This window comes from Lathyrus oleraceus, chromosome 6, assembly GCF_024323335.1.
Source record: "Lathyrus oleraceus cultivar Zhongwan6 chromosome 6, CAAS_Psat_ZW6_1.0, whole genome shotgun sequence".
Taxonomy (NCBI): Eukaryota; Viridiplantae; Streptophyta; class Magnoliopsida; order Fabales; family Fabaceae; genus Lathyrus; species Lathyrus oleraceus.
The window spans coordinates 82,206,572-82,228,262 of record NC_066584.1 but is presented as its reverse complement, the minus strand read 5'-3'; the positions used below and the strand labels follow the sequence as shown (position 1 = coordinate 82,228,262).

The 21,691-nt window shown below is 34.5% G+C and overlaps 1 non-coding gene across 1 annotated transcript; it reads left to right on the top strand.

Annotated features, from left to right (window-relative positions):
• Positions 1 to 13,764: 13,764 nt before the first annotated feature.
• LOC127098884 (small nucleolar RNA R71) lies at positions 13,765 to 13,871 on the top strand. The gene has a single exon (XR_007793568.1). It is a non-coding gene; the product is annotated as a small nucleolar RNA R71 (small nucleolar RNA).
• The last annotated feature ends 7,820 nt before the right edge of the window (positions 13,872 to 21,691 follow it).

Genomic DNA, 21,691 nt, shown 5'->3' with positions numbered 1-21,691 from the left:
AACCTGAAGATGACAAAATCAACAAGGGACCCTCTATTAGAATTCAGAAGGATCATCTCAAAGATCTTATCATAGGAGATCCAGATAAAGGAGTCACTACCAGATCAAGGGAAGTGATCTCACATGGCTGCTTTGTGTCAAAGGTTGAACCCAGAAATGTCAAGGAAGCCTTGACTGATGAGTTCTGGATCAATGCCATGCAGGAGGAGTTAGGCCAATTCAAGAGGAATGAAGTATGGGAATTGGTTCCTAGACCTGAAGGAGTAAATGTCATAGGTACAAAGTGGGTATATAAGAATAAATCTGATGAACAAGGAGTTGTTACTAAAAACAAAGCTAGATTAGTAGATCAAGGATATACTCAAGTTGAAGAAGTAGACTTCGATGAAACATCTGCTCCTGTAGCTCGCCTTGAGTCAATTAGATTATTGCTTGGAGTGGCTTGTATTCTGAAATTCAAACTGTTCCAAATGGATGTAAAAAGTGCCTTCCTGAATGGCTACTTAAATGAAGAAGTATATGTTGAACAACCTAAAGGATTCACAGATCCAAATCTTCCACAACATGTGTATAGATTGAAGAAAGCCCTCTATGGATTGAAGAAAGCTCCCAGGGCTTGGTATGAGAGACTCACAGTGTTCCTCACTGACAATGGATACAGGAAAGGAGGGATTGACAAAACTCTGTTTGTGAAGAATGAAGGAGGGAAGCTCATGGTGGCACAAATATATGTAGATGACATTGTATTTGGTGGGATGTCAGAACAAATGGTTGAACATTTTGTTAGACAAATGCAATCTGAGTTTGAGATGAGCCTTGTTGGAGAGCTGACCTACTTTCTTGGGCTACAAGTCAAACAAATGGAAGACTCTATCTTTCTATCTCAAAGCAAGTATGCCAAGAACATTGTGAAGAAGTTTGGCATGGAAAATGCAAGCCATAACAGGACACCTGCTCCTACTCATGTGAAAATCTCCAAAGATGAAAATGGTGTCAGTGTAGATCAGAGTCTATACAGAAGCATGATAGGTAGTCTGCTATATCTCACAGCAAGCAGACCTGACATTTTATTTGCTGTAGGTGTTTGTGCTAGGTATCAAGCTGAACCAAAAGTCAGTCACATAAACCAAGTGAAGAGAATACTAAAATATGTCAATGGCACCAGTGACTATGGGATGTTGTATACTCATGGATCTGGATCCATGTTGATTGGTTACTATGATGCTGACTGGGCTGAAAGTGCGGATGATAGGAAAAGCACGTCTGGAGGATGCTTCTTTTTGGGGAACAATCTGATTTCATGGTTCAGCAAGAAACAAAACTGTGTATCTCTTAATGAGTTCTTTGGATTTGTTCATTATCTCAGCTATCACAGTTGTGTATGATGATGGTTTGTATCTCCTGAACAATTATGTTTTAACATATTATATGTTATGACATCTCTGCTAACATTCTCTGCTAGGCTAATTGACATTTATTTTGTCTAATTGGTCACCTTTGGTCAGATTTGACTAACAATGGGGAGAAGTGTTGATGTGGAGCTGGAGCTGTGAGGAGATGTATGTGGCTGGACAACTGTTATTGGAGGAAGTGCACAGATGTCAGAATGACATTCTGATTGTTACAAGTGCTGTGGTTACAGGCGCTGTTATTTTCTTGGAGATGAATGCACATATTTAGGGGGAGAAGTAGTACCCTTGTGTTTGTGTGTCTTACTAGTTGCATCCATAACTAGTAATTCTGTTTTTGTTGCACAGATTTAGGGGGAGGAGAAGTACCCTTGTGCATGTGTGTATTACTAGTAACTATATCTAATAATTGTGTTGCTTCTGCTGCTGTTTAAACTGTTGTTTAACTGCTGATAGTTTTCTTGTGAACAAAAAGGACAGATATATGTTTTAGCCAAAATTTGCCAAAGGGGGAGTTTGTTGATTCTAAGTGTTGGCAGCAATTTTGGTAAAACAAAGAGTGTTCACAAGATGTTATGTGTGATGTCTTAACATGAGATATCCTATGTACCTGCTGGAGTTCAAGAACATGATCATGCATGATTGTTTCAGAATGTCATACACAAGGTCATGGCATCTGATATGTGTGTACCTGCTGGAGCTTAAATGAAATACATGTTCATGCAGGATTGTTTCAAGATGTCATACACAAGGTCATGGCATCTGATATGCTTGTACCTGCTGGAAGTTATAAAAGGAATTCTAGAATTATGCAGGATTTTTCCATGATGTCAGACCCAATGTCATGACATCCTATACACAGAACATTCAGTGTGAATGTCTGGTGTTTTGTGATTGCACAATTAATGGCAATCTATGTATGATTAAAGATCTGATTTGCAGGCGCATTCAATCAAGGATTACAACCTGATTTACTTATTTTCCAAAGAGATCTAACCAGCTGTCATAAGAAGATTTGATTGGAAAATAGATTTAGGGTTTTCAAGATGTCCAAGCCCAGCTGAAAGCTTCTATAAAAAGGGACTTGGAAAACCTGATTTTACACGCAACAAATACTGAGCGAAATATAGAGAGAGAGCTAGGATTTGTGTCTGTTTAGTCGTGAGACTTGTAAGCCATTCAAGTCATCTTTTGATGATTGAATTGGACTGATTTTTGTTTGTAGTTTGTCACTCTAAAGTTGTTAAGCAAGAGTGTGTGTCTACTTGATCAAAGCTGTGAAGCAAGATCATGTGTGTGTCTTCTTGATCAAAGTTGTGAAGCAAGATCAAAAGTGTGTCTTCTTGATTGAAACTGTGAAGTAAAATTAAGAGTGTGTTATTGAAAAGTGTTTTCTTTTCTCAAGGGATTGTTGTTTAAGATCACATGTGTGATTGTAGGGAAGTGAGTGGGTTCTCATATCTAAGAGTGCTTAGGTAGAAATTGCACGGGTAGAGATTAGATGAGAAAGACTGTAACTTGTTGAAGTGTACGGAGAGTCTTTGAACTGATTCTATTTTAGTGAATTTCCTTCCTGGCTTGGTAGCCCCCAAACGTAGGTGAGTTGCACCGAACTGGGTTAACAATTGCTTGTGTCTTTTAATTTACCATTCTGTATCTTTATCCTTTTTGTGTTAACAAATATTAGTGTCGTGACATTACCTTCGACATCTTATATCTGATACCAGAATTTCATAATGTCTCTCCAATGTTACATGGAATAGTTAAACATCTAGGATCCTTTAATTTGGGAGGTAGTGCTCCTAACACAAGCTGACTGCACTCTTGAGTTAAAGCAACAGTTGCAAACTCTCCTACCCTCTTTCTTTTTGTGAGAAATCATGAACTTTGAGTAATTGGGCATTTGTTGAATAACATCAATCAATGGAATATTGATATGAAGTTTTTTAAGAATCTTCATGAAATTTCTAAATCGTTGTTCTTCCTTGGCTTTTTTGATTCTTTGAGGAAAGGGAGGTGAAGGTCTTTCTTGAGTAAATTTGGGCACTTTGTCGACATCTGGCATGACTGCATGTGACTTTTCGGGATTTAAAGTAGTGCCAGTGGTCTTCAACATAACTCTTTCTGGTACCAATATTTCTTCATTATATTCTTCTGAAGTCAGTTCTTCACTAAAATCAACTGTCTTCTTTTCTGAATTGTCCTAACTAAAAGCTCTTTAGTTGGCACCTCATTTCTTTTAGAGGTTGATCCTTCACATTATTCTCCATTTCTAAGCGGAATAAACTTGCATGTTTCAACATTATTGACTCCAGATGTTATGGCTGGAGTTTCAGTAGAGCTTGGGAGAGCACCCATTGTATAACCCTAATTTTTAACCCTAATATCCCACATACCATTTGCATCATTGCAAAAAGCAAGGTCACATCTTGATCCCCCCCTTATTCATCTTTGAGTTTGCTTCTTGCAGGAATTACCAAACACCTCTTTGTTGATGTTTTTACCTTTATCTTTATATGATTAATTGCTTATCTAACCACTAATTAAAATATCAAAAATATGTCTTATTTCTTTTAAGTTTATTATGCAAGTTAGGTTTTTTTTCAATCAAGAGCAACTCAAAGTTTTGTTTCTTACTTCTCAAGGAAGGTCAAAGGTTCATGTGTTTATTTCCACACCTTCTTGAACAAGAAACTTCATGCTTTGAGTAATTTAATCAAGATATAATCAGGGACACCTTATTTTGAGTTCATATGATCACCCATGTGCTTTGAAATGCAAGAAAAGTCCAAGTGCACAAGTTTTATTCCAAGAAGTTTGACCAAAACGTCAATATTTTGAAGTCAAAGTTCCAAGGATCATAACTCCTCCAATTCTCAACATTTTTGAATGATTCTTTTTGCATATGCCTCTTATCAACATCCTATACAACTTCTCTTTACATGACAAGAGCCAATTATGCTTGGAGGATCATCAAAAGTTTGAAGACATTATAAGTCATTTGTAGACTTAGTAAATTTGACCTATTTTCAAGTGACTTTTTCTCAACTTTCAAAGATCATAACTTTTTCAATTTTCAAAATTTGATCCTGATTCATTTTACACAATGTCATTTGTGATGACCCCTACACGTTTTCTTCAAGGATCAAGGTCAGAATATGCTTGGAAGGCCGTGGAATTCATTGAGACATTACATGTCATTTTCAACCATGGAACACTTGAATTTTTCTAAGTTATATGATCAATTTTTCATGCCAACTTCAACATGACATAACTTTGTGCTCAAACATCCAAATGCAACCTTTATTGGCACATTGTAATCTTCGCTATCATTTCAGCACATTGCAAAAAGAATGGGATCAAAAAGCCTCATGAGTAGGATGCCCCATTGGGTTGAACATGGTAACTTGGAACTGAAGAAATTGGTATTGTCCGAATTCTTAACTTCACTAATCTTAATTTCAAGCCAAATTAACATGTGTTTTGGACCTAAACATGTTTAACCAAGTCTCCAGAAGTTAATTGACCCTTGAAACGCATTATTTGGCCGAGTTTTAATGAGTTGCAAGTCGCATTTTTCTCACATCGGATCAAATTCGTTTTCCACGAATTCAGCATCATTCCACACGTATTTCTATCCAAACACATTCCTATTAAATAGAGGAAGCTATTGCATTCAGTTTGAAGCTTTTGATAGCCAAGAAGTCTTTGCTGCAACTTGAAATTTTCCAAAAAAAATCAACTATTGTCTTTTGAGTTTCAGCCTATTTCAATCCAATTTCTTGATTCCATTAGCATCCTCAACATCCTCTAAAACTTTTGCAACAATTCCCAAGCTCCGAGACCTTCTGAAGTGCTCTAACATGATCGAACTTTATCAACTTCTGATCACCATATTGACAAGGTAGTTCTGAGCATCATGTGGACTCAAACAACTTACCATAATGTAGTCCTTCTCTCTCTGATGCTTTCGCCTAACTTATCTGGCGTCGATTGATCGTTTTCATAATTTTATTTTGTTTTTCGTGGCTTTCTTGTTTCTGAAACTTCTCTGAAATTCCCTTTTCTCGATTTACATACATGAATTTGGAGCATAAGGTTGAATTCAGGATTAGAAGAGGATCACAATGGTGGTGGTCTTGTATTTTGAAATTACCAAATGATGAAACTCCGGTGAGAGCTCACAAGAGAAGATGACCGGAGTGTTCCAGGTTGCCTGAGTTTGGCCAGACACGTTGGACATTTGAAATATTTCGATTGCTTGGATTTGAATTGAATTATGCGTGTTGCTTGTAGCGTGCTCCATCGTGCATTCTAACTTGAGGAGTGTTGGATCTGCCACGTCAATTAATGAGGCGTGATCCAACGCTCTATGTTTTTTCTGATTTTAATTATTTTTATTTAATTACTTTTAATTTTTTTTTTTAAAATTTATAGTAATTTCATTTTTTACCAAAAATATCCCTAAATAATTTCTAAAATTCCCTTTTATTTTTCTACATCTGATTTCTATTTTTTCACATTTTATTTCACTAATTTTCTATTTTTTATGAATTTTCTCTTTTCTCCTTTGTTTTAATTGGTTAAAAAATAATTTTCTATATTTTTAAATTCTAAAAGAAAATCTATTACATGCTTCTTATTTTTTTCCAACCTTCCATAATTTTCTTGGCCATTTATTTGGTGTCTTGAAGAAATTTATGGATTTTTAATATTTTTTTAATTTAAAAATTCATTTAAAAATACTTTTGATGCATTTTTATTTCATTTAATTGAAGTTTATATTTTTGTAACCTTTATGAACTTCTGTTGGCCTTGGATCATGATGGTTTTAGATCATGAGTCTCATCAAACTCAATGGATCTTGGGCATTGATGGCGTGAAAACCCTAATCCACCAGAATGGATGATTGATTTTGATGGTGACTTGATCAAACTTTTGGTCCAATTTGGGTGTGACCTCTCTTCTTCATCTCCTTATTTTTCCTTTGATCAATTGAATGGTTTGTGTCCATCTTGATCATGATGTATGGATTGGTACTTGATGAACTTTCATCATTTAAAATCTACCTCATAAGTGATCATGAATCATTTAAGGTACTTTGGATTGATGCATAAGTTTTTCCAAAGTGCCATGAAGTGTAGCTTGAAATAGTGGACCATCCACCTAGCCTTTGTGCTTGATCATTCCTTTTTTTGTGGCATGACTTTAGGATGATGATTTACATATCATTACTCTAGCATGTATTAACACTAACATTATTGTTGATCGGCCTCAGATAGTTGTGACTTCTACATAAATCTAATTACGATTGCTTAACATAATGCTAAATTTGTCGTAAAAGCAAATAAATTTTTATAAGTGAGATTGTAAGTCTCCCACTCCTCATGGTATTTTATAAAAATATTGCTTCCTTTTTCATTTGTAAGAGCTAGTGACATACTTGTTGATTTTTATCCAAATTAGATCCCTTCTCACAATGATGTATAAGTTCATGTTTTCATGCTTGTGGGTGAATAGTTGAGTGTTCTCCAAAAAATGATCAAACCATCTTTCATTTTGATTACTAAAATTTTACTTGTGTTATCTTTTAATTCCAAGTCATTTACTTTATGCTCTTTTATTTTTATGTCATTTACTTTATGTTTAGCATTCCATATCATATTATTGGTGATTATGTCATTTTTTCTCTGTCCATTTGGATTTTTATTTTATGTCCTTGTAACGAAAACACTGATAAGAAAACCTAAAAAGAAACTTGGTTATCCTGATTCATAGACTTGTGGTTACTATCCTTAGCAATGTTGTGGAGTTATAGATTTAGAATTAGGATCTTGACCTTTGCTCTAAGACTTGTGATTTGAGACCTTGGGATTCATCTGATACCTTTGACTTTGGACTTCTTTTGGAGACTTGGTTGAGTTACTTTGGTTTCATCTGATGCATGGATTATTATTTGCTTTTTCTGGTTTGCTTGAGGCTTAATCCAAATGAGGGAATTCTGGCTTGACTTGTGTCATAAAGCTTGTTATTTATTGGTTACATATTTTCTCCCTAGCTTTTACTTTATGCTCTAGGATAGTCGCTTCTTCTCCTCCCTTTCTTTAATTTTTAAAATCTTCTCCCTCTTTTCAAAAAATCTTCTTGATTTCAAATTTGAACCACTTTCTCAATAAACCTTAAATTTTGTCAAGTGATTTTCAAAACCTTTTCCTAATAAATGTTAATTCATCTTAAGCATATTCAGACTAATTCCAAAAGACCTAAAAAATACATAACTCATTTAAATCATCTTGTGCCCTTTGTGCACTTTTTCTTTAAAAACTTTTCTCAAAAGTTTAGACACGAGTCATTTCAATAGTTGAGATATAATTCTCCTATCCCCATAGTATTGATGATAATTCTTTTCCATCTAAGATAGCTAGTGGCATACTTCTTGATTCTTATCCATGTTAGAACCTTTCTCATGATGATGCAAATATCTCATATTTGTGGGTGACTAGTTGAGTATTCTCCTTAAAATGACAAAATGTCTTTTTATTAAAAATGAACCAAAACAAACATCTTTGCTATTTTTACCACGAACTAAGAGGTTTGGATCCTCAATTTCACTTTGTTGGTACGTAGGCATGAGACTCCAAAAAGTCTTGGCAAACACCAAAAATTATAAAAAAAACATTTCTTTCCCCATCTCTCTAATCTTTTACAAACAACACCATTTTTCAAACTAAAATGTATACATTTTCAAAGAGGTTCCCATGGAGTACCATGGATGTTTAGGGAGCTAATACCTTCTCTTTGCATAACTAATTCTCGGACCCTTGTTCTCTTTTTATTAGTTTTGTTTTAAAACTTCTTCGGGTTTTGTTCATACTTTTTTCCTTTTCCTTTGAAAATGATAAAAGTGTGGTGGCGACTCTTGTTTTATGAGTTAAGTTAATCAATAACTTAGTCTCAAAATTTCTATCGCTGCACCCATGTCTCTTGAACTAAGGTCAGTAGTGTCATACCCTAATTTTTAACCCTAAGATCCCATATATCATTTGCATCATTTTCACACAAACAAGGTAACATCTTCATCCTTCCCCCTATCCATATTTGGGTTTGCTTCTTGCAGGGATCACCAAGCACCTCTTTGTTGATGTTTTACCTTTGTGTTTATATGATTAATTGCTTACCTAACCACTAATCAAAATAGAAAAATATATGTTTTATTCTCCTTAAGTCTATTGTGCAAGGTGGGGCTTTTCAATCAAGAGCATCCCAAAGTTTTGTTGCTTACTTATCAAGGAAAGTCAAAGGTTCATGTGTTTATTTTCATGCCTTCTTCAACAAGCAAATTCAATATTTGAGCAATTTAATCAAGAGAAAATCAAGGACAACTTATTTTGAGTTCATATGGTCACCCATCTACTTTTAAATGCAAGGAAAGTCCAAGTACACAAGCTTGTTCTAAGAGGTTTGACCAAAAGTTAACATTTTGAAGTCAAGGTTCTAAGGATCACAACTCCTTCAATTCTCAACATTTTTGAATGCTTCTTTTTGCATACGACTCTTCTCAACATCCTGTACAACTTCTATTTACATGACAAGAGCCAATTGTGCTTGGAGGACCATCAAAATTTTGGAGACATTAGAGGTCATTTGTGGACTTGGTGAAATTTGACCTATTTGCAAGTGATTTTTTCTCAACTTTCAAAGATCATAAATTCTTTAGTTTTCAACATTTGAGGATGATTCATTTTGCACAATGTCATTTGTGATGCCCTCTACAATTTTTCTTCAAGGATCAAGCTCAAATATGTTTGGAAGGCCATAAAATTCATTGAGACATTACAGGTCATTTTCAGCCATCGAACACTTGAATTTTTCTAAGTTATATGATCAGTTTTTCATGCCAATTTCAACATGAAATAACTTTGTGCTCAAGCATCCAAATGCAACCTTTCTTGGCATATAGTAATCTTTGCTATGATGTCAACACATGGCAAAAAGAATGGGACCAAAAAGCCTCCAAAGTAGGATGCCCCGTTGGGTTGAACATGGTAACTTAGAACTGAAGAAATTTCCATTGCCCGAATTTTGAACTTCACTAATATCAATTCCAACCCAAATTCGCATGTGTTTTGGACCTAACAATGTTTAACCAAGTCTCCAGAAGTTAATTGACCCTTGAAACACATCATTTGACTGAGTTTTCATGAGTTGCAAGTCAATTGTTTCTCACATTTAGATCAAATTCGTTCTGCACGAATTCATCACCATTCCACATGTATTTGATCCAAACTTATTCCTTATAAATACAGGAAGATAATGCATTCATTTTTAAGCTTTTAAGAGCCAAGAAATCCTTGCTACAACTTGAAATGTTCCGGAAAAATTCAACTATCGTGTTTTGAGTTTCAGCTTGTTTCATTCCAATTTTTTTATTACATTAGCATCTTCAGCATCCTATGAAACTTTTTCAATAATTCCCCAACTCTGAGACCTTCTGAAGTGCTCTAACCAGATCAAGCTTGATCAACTTCTGATCACCATCTAGACAAGGTAGTTTTGAGCATCATTTGAACTCAAACAAGTTACCGCAATGTAGTCCTTCACTCTCTGATGCTTTCCCCTAACTTATCTGGTGTTGATTGATTGTGTTCATCATTTAATTTAATTTTTCATGGCTTGCTTGTTTCAGAAACTTCTATGAAATTCCCTTTGCTCGATTTAGATAAATGAATTTGGAGCATAAGGTTGAATTCAGGATGAGAAGAGGATCACAATTATAGTGGTCTCGTGTTCTGAATTTATCAAACGATGAAGCTCGGGTGAGAGCTCACCAAAGAAGATGTCCGGAGTGTTCCAGGTCGTCTGAGTTTGGCCAGACACGTTGGACATTTGAAATGTTTTGATTGGTTGGATTTGAATTGGATTATGTGTCCTGCTTGTAGCGCGTTCCATCGTGCATCCTAACCTGAGGAATGTTGGATCTGCCATGTCAATTAATGAGGCTTGATCCAACGCTCAGTGTTTTTTCTGATTTTAATTATTTTTCTTTTATTAATTTTAATTTCTTTTTATTTTAAAATTCATAGTAATACCATTTTTCATCCAAAAAATCCCAAAATAATTTCCAAAATTCTCTTTTATTTTTCTTCATCTGATTTTTATTTTTTCACATTTTATTTCACTGATTTTCTACTTTTCATGAATTTTCTCTTTTCTCCTTTGTTTTAATCGGTTTAAAAATACTTTTCCTGCATTTTAAAATTTTGAAAAATTTATTACATGTTTCCATTTTATTTCTAACCTTCCATAATTTTCTTGGCCATTTATTTGGTGTTTTGAAGGACTTTATGGATTTTTCATTTTATTTCTCTTTCAAAATTCATTTAAAAATATTTTTAGTGCATTTTAATTTCATTTAATTACATTTTATATTTGTGTGACCTTTGTGAGCTTCTGTTGCCCTTGGATCATGATGGTTTGGACTTTAAGCCTCATCAAACTCAATGGATATTGGGTGTTGATGGGCTGAAAACCCTAATCCACCAAAATGGATGATTGATTTTGTTGGTGACTTGACCAAACTTTTGGTCCATTTTTGGGTGTGACTCTTCTTCTTCGTCTCCTTCTTTTCCCTTTGATTAATTGGATGGTTTGTGTCCATCTTGTTCATGATGTGTTGATTGGTACTTGATGAACTTTCACCATTTCAAATCTACCTCCTAATTGGTCATGGATCATTTAAGGTAATTTGGATTGATACATAAGTTTTTCTTAAGTGTCATGAAGTTTGGATGGAAGTAAGGGACCATCCTCCTAGCCTTTGTGATTGATCATTTCTTCTTTTCTTTTTGTGTGGCATGACTTTAGGAGAATGATTTACATATCATTTTTCTAACATGTATTAACACTAACATTATTATTGACCGACCTCAGATGGTTGTGACTTCTATATAATTCCAATTACGATTGCTTAACATAGCGCTAAATTTGTCCCAAAAGCAAAGGTATTTTTATAAGTGAGATTGTAAGTCTCATACTCCTCATGGTATTGTGTGTAAATATTGCTCCCTTTTCATTTGTGAGAGATAGTGACATACTTGTTGATTTTATCCAAGTTGTAGCTCTTCTCATATATGATGTATATGTTCATATTTCCATGCTTGTGGATGAATAGTTGAGTGTTCTCCAAAAAGTGATCAAACCATCTTTCATTTTTCTTATTAACATCATTTACTAAAACTATACTTGTATTAACTTTTAATTCTAAGTAATTTACTTTATTCTCTTTTATTTTCATCCCATTTACTTTATGCTTTTTTATTTTTATGCCATTTATTTTATGTTTAGCATTCCATATCATATTATTTGTGATTATGTCATTTGTTCTTTGTCCATTTGGACTTTTCTTTGATATCCTTGTAAAGAAAACATTAATAAAGAAATATCTAAAAAGAAACTTGGTTCTCCTTATTCATGGACTTATGGTTACTATCTTTGGCATTGTTGTGGAGTTATGGACTTAGAATTAGAACATTGACCTTTGCTCTGAGACTTGTGACTTGTGACTTTGGAATTCATCTGATACCTCTAACTTTGGACTTCCTTTGGAGACTTGGTTGGGTTACTTTGGTTTCATCTGATGCATGGATTATTATTTTCTTATTTGGCTTGCTTGAGGCTTAATCCAAAGGAGGTAATTTTTGTTTGACTTATGTCATAAATCTTGCTATTTGTTGGTTAGATCTTTCCTCCGTAGCTTTTACTTTATGCTCTAGGATAGTCTCTTCTTCTCCTCCCTTTCTTTAATTTTCAAATCTTATCCCCTTTTCAAAATCTTCTTGTTTTAACTTGAATAACTTTCTTAGTAAACCTTAACTTTTGTCAAGTGATTTTCAAAACCCTTTCCTAATAAATTCTAATTCGTCTTAAACATATTCAGACCAATTTCAAAAGACTTCAAAATGCATAACTCATTGAAATCATTTGTGTGCACTTTGTGCACTTTATCCCTTTTAAACTTTTCTCAAAGTTTAGACATGAGTCATTTTAATAGTTGAGATATGATTCTCCTATCCCCATATTATTGATGTTAATTCTTTTCCATCTAAGAGAGTTAGTGGCATAGTTGTTGATCCTTATCCAAGTTGGAGCCCTTCTCATAATGATGCATAGTTCTCATACTCGTGGATGACAAGTTGAGTATTTTTCTTAAAATGACCAAATATCTTTTCTTAAAAACTGAATAAAAAAAATATCTTTGTTATTTTTACCACGAACTACGGGGTTTTGATCCTCCATTGCACTTTTTTGGCACGTAGACATGGGACTTAAAAAGGTCTTGGCAAACACAAAAATCATAAAAAAAAACATTTATTTTCCCATCTCTCCAATATTTTACAAACAACACACATTTTCAAGCTAAAATGTACACATTTTCAAAGAGGTTCCCATGGAGTACCAAGGAAGTTTAGGGTGCCAACACTTTCTCTATGCATAACAAACCCCCGGACCCTTGTTCTCTTTTTATTAGTTTTGTTTTAAAACTTCTACGGGTTTTGTTCGAACTTTTTCCCTTTTCCTTTGGAAACAATAAAAGCGCGGTGGTGACTTTTGCTTACTGAGTTAAGTTAATCAATAACTTAGTCTCAATATTTTTACCGCTACAAGTAGCAATTCGCCCCACTTGATTCTCTAGGTTCTTGGTGCCAACTCCTTGAGATTGAAACTTGTTTTAGTCTCTTGAATGAAGGATTTAAGTATGTTCTCCAACGGTTTATTCCCTTGATTAGCCATAACAGAGCTTGGTATGGAAAAACTAGGTGGGACTTATGGAGGTTAAGATGCTTAAGGTTTGGGTTGATTTTGATTGTTGCTCCATGAAAAATTTGGATGGTTGCCCCAACCAGGTTTTAGGTGTTACTGTAGGGGTTGTTATAATTATTTGTTACCAACATATTTAATTGAAACAGGATTAGGAGAATTGTCATCAAATAGATGGGCACCTCCATATTAAACACACGCAACTTCTTATGTGTCAGTCACAACCTTGATAGGTTCAACAGCTAGGATGACAGGACTAGTCATCATATTCTTCATCATTTGGTTAAGTTGATCTATTTGAGTAGTAAGAGAAATAGTTTTAGTAACTTCATTCATTCCAGTTGGATTCTTCTAACTAGGAGTAAGGATAACTCTTAAAACCGGCCATTGATAAGTGTTGGCAGTAATGCTTTCAATAAACTTGTAACCTTTTTCATAAGACTTTGACAACAATGCTCCACCCCTTGAAACATCAAGAAAAATCCTTGATGAAGGAACGAATCCATTATAAAAAGTCTCAAGTTGAATGCAGATTAGGATTCCATGATGGGGACATTATCTCAAGAGATCTTTAAACCTTTCCCAAGCATCAAATAAAGATTCATCTTCCCCTTGCCTAAAATAAGTAATTTCGTTTCTCATTTCGCATTCTTGACAGGAGGAAAAGTATTTAGCTATAAATTTTTCAGCCAAAGCATTCCAAGTGGCTAGGAATTAGGCTCAAGAGAGTTAAACCAACTTTTTGCTCTATATCTCAATGGGTAAGGGAATATCCTCAACTTGAAGGCATTGTCTGATATGCCAGGAATCTTAAAGTTATTGGCCACTTCTAGGAATTATCTCAAGTGCAGATGGGGATCATCATTTACAGACCCTGAATACTACCCAATAGCTTACAACATTTGGAACATCGTAGGCTTGAATTCAAACTGAGCCACATTGATTTTAGGTCTGATGATTCATGTTTTCATGGAATTTGGATCAAACGCAACATAGCCTCTACTGTTACGTGCTCTGTCATTGGAAATGCCAATGATGTCGTTATCTGTCATGACAACTTCTTATTGCACCAAATCTTCTTGCACAAACCCTTTTTGTTCCTCTATGTCTCAACAAAGAAAGGATAAGGACTCCCTGGTAAACTCCAGTAAGCTGAAATCTTCTTAGCAACCTGAGAGTTCTTTCAGGTTCAGGATCGCCTCTGTAAACTGGGCTCAAAGGCCTACGCATACAACAATTGAGAAATTTCCGAGACACCAGATTACAGAAATGTTAGAAGCTCAAATTCTTAATAACAAAAAAATAATATTGAATACAAAATCAAAATGTTAATTTGGAACTCCTCGACAACGGTGCCAAAAACTTGTTGCTTGAAAATGTTTTACATCCAAGTATACATGTTGGTTACAAGTAGCAGATGATAAAAAAGTAAGAATACTGTATCCATAAGGAGTGGAAGTAACTTAGGTTTATTTTATAAGCAACTGTCTTACCCACAAAGAGTAAGAATATCACACTCACAAAGAGTAAAAAGAAAAGTAGATTGTCACAAGTTCAGTGTTTCTCAAATCAGTAAATTAATATTGCAGAGAGAGTGTTATGAATATATCAAGAGACTGTATGTGGAGTTCTGATCCATTAATATGCATGAAGTCATTATATGTATATGATGTGAAGTGTCATGCCAGAAAACATCAATTTCAAAATCATACAAACAAGGACAAAGGAACAAATCTCTAAGTCTCACTTATAACCCTAGTATACATCTGTTTGTCTCATGAAATTCCTTTATAAGTGTAATTTCTTATCTCTATCCTACTCGTGAAACTACTTTTATTATGAAATCAAATTGTTGTTGGATCTCTCACAACAACAAGCTTTTATCTTTTTCTAAGTTGATCATTAAAAGAATTAGATTTAAACACGTTACCATATAATAAAACAAGGCACTAAACAACACACCATTTCAACATAAAAACTACTTCGTATTAACTTCTCATTGCTCAAAAAACAAAAGGTTTAGCTCATGATGAGTTGAGTACAACTTACAAAGTTGGTTCTGAAAGGAAATATTCTTAAACAAAATATGAAAAAGAAATAGCAACCTAAGAGTAACATGAAACTTGTGGTGGATAACCAACAAGTGATGACTTCAGTCGCACCAGGCTTCAACAGCTAGAACTAGAATAGATGAGAAGAAAAATCTCTATTTTCTCTCCACTCTACCTTACAATAATATTCACTATGATTTTTCTCTAAGGTGTTGAACTCTTTCAGTAAGCTTCAATATTATCTACTTCTAAGCCTTCAACTAGGTTTTATATCTCTCTTGTCTAGGATCATGGGCCTTTATAGGATCACATCAAGCTCAATTATAAAATCAAAATATTCCTTTCCTTTTTTCAACTTCGTCTACAAGAAATCAGGTATAGGGAAAGTAGTGGGGAACAAGGTGTTATGTGGCAGTTTGTTATGGTAGAAGGCACAAGCGGTGTTGTCTTTTCTGTATGGCACGCTTCATTAAGGATGTACTATTGTAACTTATTTTGTCTTCTAGCACTATGAGTCCTATCCACTCAGCTTAAGAGAGCTCTACCAACACACAAACATACATTCCTTACAAATGCATATTCTTATCCATGTACGCTCTAGCGATTCAGCTGGTTCTTCATTTCATTCCTTAACTAAATTCATTTTTGTTTCAGCTTGAACTCCCAGTTTTTGTCCTCAACTATCATTCCTCATCTCATCAGAATATTTACTTAAAAAAAAACAACAAACACATCACAACTACAAGAGAGAATGCATATTATGCTCTAAGATAAAAACTACATATTATGGGATTGTGCATATTATGCATATTGTGCGTTAAAACACAAATAAAATGGTAAATCTACTAGTGTTAAACAAGATATTAGATTGTATAATAACTCACAAAGTATGGGTTATCAATTATCGACATCTAAATAAATTGACTATCAAGAATAAATATCCACCTCCGAGGATTGATGATTTGATAAATCAGTTGGTAGGTGCTTGTGTGTTTAGCAATATCGATTTGTGTTTGGGTTATCATCAAATTTGTGTGAAGCCAGAAGATATTCTGAAGAATGCGTTTAGAATGAGGTATGGTGACTTGAGTACTCAGTAATTGTAGCGGGGTATTTGTTACCTTTAGATTTATTGACTAAATCAAAAGTAAATCATACAATTCGAGTCGCCACCACACTTCTATTTATCCAAAGGAAAGGTTAGAAAGCGAACAAAAACTGAGAAGTTTTATCAAATCAAAAACTAATAAAAATGTCAGAGATCTGGGGAAGGGGGTTGGTTATGCAATGGGAAGGTTTTAAGCACCCAAAACATCCTTAGTACTCTAAGGGAGCCCTTTTTACAAATGTTGTATGGTAGGTTGGTATTTGTGAAAATATTTGTGCAAACATGATTGGGGAGATGAGAAAAGGTAGGATCAAAACCTCGTAGTTCAGGGTAAAAATCTCAAAAAGAAGTTGGTGAATTGATTGGTCAAAAGCCTTAAGGTCTTTTGTTATCAAAGGGAGAAAACTCAACCCAAAACCACAAATCCATCATGTGATGAGAGCTTCAACATGCTAGTAAGGGGTTAACCCTATAATAAGCATGGAAGACTTATAGTCCAATACTAAGGATACAGGTGAGTATTATATCAACTTTTAGGATAACTAAAACCTAATAGCTAATGTTTATGAAAAGCTTTAACATAAATGGTCATTGGAACCATAACAAAAATAGTTTGAGTGAGTTGTATTTACAAATGAAAAGTATTCACAAAATAAGGTCAAAGATGACTTAAGATTCAATTCAAAATAAGTGTTATGAAAAAGAGTTTGAAAAATCAAAGGCATAGTGCCTATGTTTCTAATTTTTGAAAATAATGTTAATGTTTGCACAAAAGTTTGGCTTGGGTTAGAGTGGAGAGAAGAAGAGAAGGGCTAGGTCATATACATGCAAAGATGAGGGAAGAGAAATAAAACCACTTGGAGTTCCCTTCTTGAGATCATAAAGATGATCCAAGTTGCTCCTTTCCTTTGGACTCGGCAAGAAATAAGCAAATAACTCAAGCAATCAAGCAAATAATCAATCAAACTCCTAGGAATCTTCCAATTGGATTTTGTATCTCTTATCTTGGATGTCCATGACAATGGTTCTTCTAATTGACTCAAGTTTAGGATCCCTATCACATAAGAACACACAAATCAAAAAGTTCCACAATGCAATAAAAAGAATGGACAAGAGTGAGTTTAGAATTAGGGTCCTTTCAATTCATCTTTCAAGATTAAGCATTCTAAAGGCATGAGGCCTAGTTGCTCTTCAACATATTTATCATTCTAAAGGCATGAGGCCTGGTTGCTCTTGAAACTCCATTTAGCATAGGTAAGGTCCTAAATCTAAGTGCTTTCTCCATTTTGCATTGGGTTCAAATAAACAAAAACAAAACAAACACAAGGCAATAGTATATACACAATAATGTGCTTAAGTGAGCAAAAGGCAAATTGCATTAATATAAACATGAGCTCCAATGAGCAAAGGGCAAAGGCAAATGAAATAATGAGCAAGCAATTAAATTGCATTAAAGTAAATTGCAAGAATTAAATGCTTGAATTAAAAGTTAGTGATTAATAGTTAGTGTTAGTGTGCCATAAGGCAATTTAGCACTATGTTAAGCAATTGTAAGTGGACTAATGTAGTAGTCACACCTATCTGAGGCCGGTCAATAAAACTATAGGCAACAAACACAAGTTAGAGACCATGACTAGTAAGCCAAACTCCTACAACTTATCATGCCAAAAGAAAAGAAGAATGACCTTGTATGGATTTAGGTTTTTTGCTTGACCAAGAAGCAACCTATCTTTAATGCAAAGCAATTCACTTGATCTTTGATCAAAATGAATTTAATTTGGATTAAAGAAGGTTGAGCCTCTCATATGTCAAGGCTAACCACCAATCATTAACTCATTGGTCAAAAAGAAAAAAGAAGAAGAAGAAGATGGAAATGAAATGTACATAATTGAAATTCAAATGACACAAGCAAAACACATTGATTAAACATGAATTGAATCAACTTCAATCAATGGTAAACAGAAGTGAGATGAAGCTTAGAAGTCAAGAAACAATAAAAATATTTTTGGTATTTTTTGGAATTAAAATAATACTTGAATTAAAATAAACAAATAAAGGTAAAACTTCAAATCCAATTCAAATCAACTTGGAAAAGTACAATTGGATCATCACAAGTCTAACATGGTCAAACAAGGTTTGACAAAAAATTTCATCATTTTTTGAAAACAGAAACTAATTTAAACAATTAAAAATGAAGAAAAATAACATAATTGAACTAAAATCTCAAATAAATCTCAAATCAATTAAGAAATTGATGAGAATATTTTTCATAGATTCATCATCATCCAAAGATGTTAAGAAAATATTTTTGGCATTTTTGAATATTGGAAAGTATTTTAAATGAATTAAAAACAAGCAGAAAAGAAATAATTCACAAAAAATATTAAATTGAATCAGAAAGATAATTAAAAATCATTTTTAGAAACTAGAATTAAAGAGAATTTTTTTGCAATTGGTCCCATATTTTTGTGATTCCAAGTAAAGAAGTTATGAATTTTTAAAATAAAATGGAATAAAAGAAAATTAAAACAGAAATTAAAAATAGAAAAAATCCACAACGCTTGGATCTTGGTTCATTAATTGACGTGGCACATCTAGTTGCTGAGAAGCGCGCGCTCATGGAACACTTGGGTCAACAGCGAAGTACAAAGCCTTTAAAATAGTCAATCAAACCAAGAGCCAAGATTAGATCTGAAGCAATGGATCCAAGGGCCAGGAACTCATCCACGTGGGGACGGTGGTGGAAACCACCTTCTTCTCTGGTGAACCTCACTGTTCCGGCCAGAGTTGCAGGTTTCTCAACCTCTACCAAAACTCACGATCCATACATCAATCGAAAGCTGGGGTGATGTACATCACCCCTGTAACCTTAGTTTCCACTCAAGATCCCTATAGAGAGAGAAATCTGAGATGGAAAAATGAGGTGTTCTATCTGAACTTACTCAATTCACAAAATTAAAAGCACAAACCAATTGCCTCTCACATGAGGACTTCAGAGGTTCCAACCAATACAAGAAATGCTCAATATCCAAAGAGATTCGAACGAAAAAAGTTTGAGAATCAACCTTTGAAGTGCAGCTTTTTAATGCTTGATCCACTCCAATTCTTCAATGCAGCTTGCTCTTGAAGTAACAAGGAAGATAGGCTAAGGAATTGTAAGTCAAAGATCAACCAATGAAGTTGAAAATTAAACTTGAAAAATTGAGAGAAAAATCAGAATTCCTTTGAGTGAGGGTAAGGGATTCAATTGTGCAGAGCTTCAGGCGCCTTTAGGTTGAAGTTTGAAGTGAGTGAAGCCTTCTATTTATAACCAAGGGTGATGCAATTCCATGAAGAATTCTTGTGCATGTGAAGTTGGGTCCTCCATGCATGGGCCTGTACAGACGCATGGGAGGCCCAAAAGCAACTGGTTTTGCATGCTGAAGTCACATGAATCAAGTTTGGACGTGCAGATAGCCATGCAATGGAGTGTGCAAGAAGATTTCACATGTTATGCATAATTGAACCTAAAACTTCACTTCTTCGAAAATGCCCTTTGCAAAATTGAAACATAGGCATGTGGGTAATGGTTGGAAAGGTATTGACATAAGGAAAAAATTCTATGTTGAACAAAAATCCATTTGGAGTTGGAAAAATATTGAAAACAGGCCATGAAGTTCAATGTGCAAAACATGTATATGGAAATTTTGCCAAAATGGACCAACTTCAAGCCCTTCTGTTTCAACGTTACAAGCCTCAAATGACAAAACCTTAAACATAAAAGTTGTATATATTTTCAAGACAATCAATTTGGACTTAAATTTTGCATCATTTGGATTTTTTATGAGAGTTATGGGCACTTGAAGTTGGACTTTTTCACATTTCAATGACTTTGGTCCAAAGTGACCTATAATGTTTTGTATTATCACATGTTTTTATTTTAGGATTATGAAATTTTGTCCAACATAACAATTGAAGTAGACATCTTACAATTTACAATTCATTTGGTACCACCTCAAAATCATAAAAAATGAAGGAGTTAGGTACTTGGGAAGTTGACCCCGAATTAGGATTTCAGTCAAAATGACCTATAATGTTTTGAAATGAATGATGCCCTTCCAAGTTTCAAATTAATTTTTGATGAACATGAAAGTTGTTCATATGGTTCTTAAGAACATTTATGCTCTTAGTTTCATCTTCATTTGACAAAAACATCAAAAGTTAGGTCTCAGTGTATTTCAAAATAGTCAGATGAATTGACTGATCAACTTCTCAAAGCCAAACTTCAAATCTTAATGGATGATTGAGGATACTCACATGAGCTCAAATATGCATATAAATGATGAATGAAAGAAATTCCCTTAATTATATTTGATCATAGGTTGAGGTTTCTTCATGAATAAGGCACAATCAATGCACATATGAATTAGGGTTTTCTTGGGAAACAACCCTCAAACCCCTTTGGTTTATCTTGATCAAATTGACAAATTGAGATACTTGGGAAACATATATGATGATTGAGAGATTGGGGAACCATTGTCATGCTTGCTTCCAACTTCATCTGGCCACTTCATTGAACATATGGGGCCTCCTAGGAGCCTTGGATCACTTGACTGCTTGAGCTTCAAAACACACAAAGTTAGTGACATATTTTTGTACTTTTGGTTAGTAAACAAAATGAGAAAAGCAATAATATACAATTCAAGCATGCTTGGTGGTCTCAAACCAACTCACACAAGTCCCAACCCAAGGGTTAAGGAGCCAAGATGCTATGATCCTTGAGGAAAATACAAAGTGTTATGATATGATGCCATGAGGGATCTTAGGAACAAAATTAGGGTCTTACAGATGCCCCTATTTAAGGTCATTCTCGCCGGTGATATGAAGGTTAAAATCTTCGTCTCGACGAGGTAGAATGGGCTTAAATAATAACAAAGGGACGAATTTTGGTCCCTAAGAGACCTCATGATGCAAATGCATGTATGCAAAAATTAATACTCTGTGGGGATATATGTCCACAAACAAAAAGAAATCAGGAGAACTGAAAAATCCACATGAGTAATACACTCATAAAAGAGACAGAGACTCTGGGGACTTTACTGGGGAATAAAGGGAATGAAATGCGTGAGCAGGTCACGACTAGAAACTTGTTGGGAGACACGAGAGGGATTCCATGAAAATAAATCAATGGAAAGACTCGAGTTGACGCAAAGATGCATGTATTGGGGAATATGCCAATACAACAAACTATCCACAAAGGATACTTCGGATAAAAATCCGGACTCAGGGGGGGATTTCCACGAAGGACTCAGCTGATGAAAAACAAG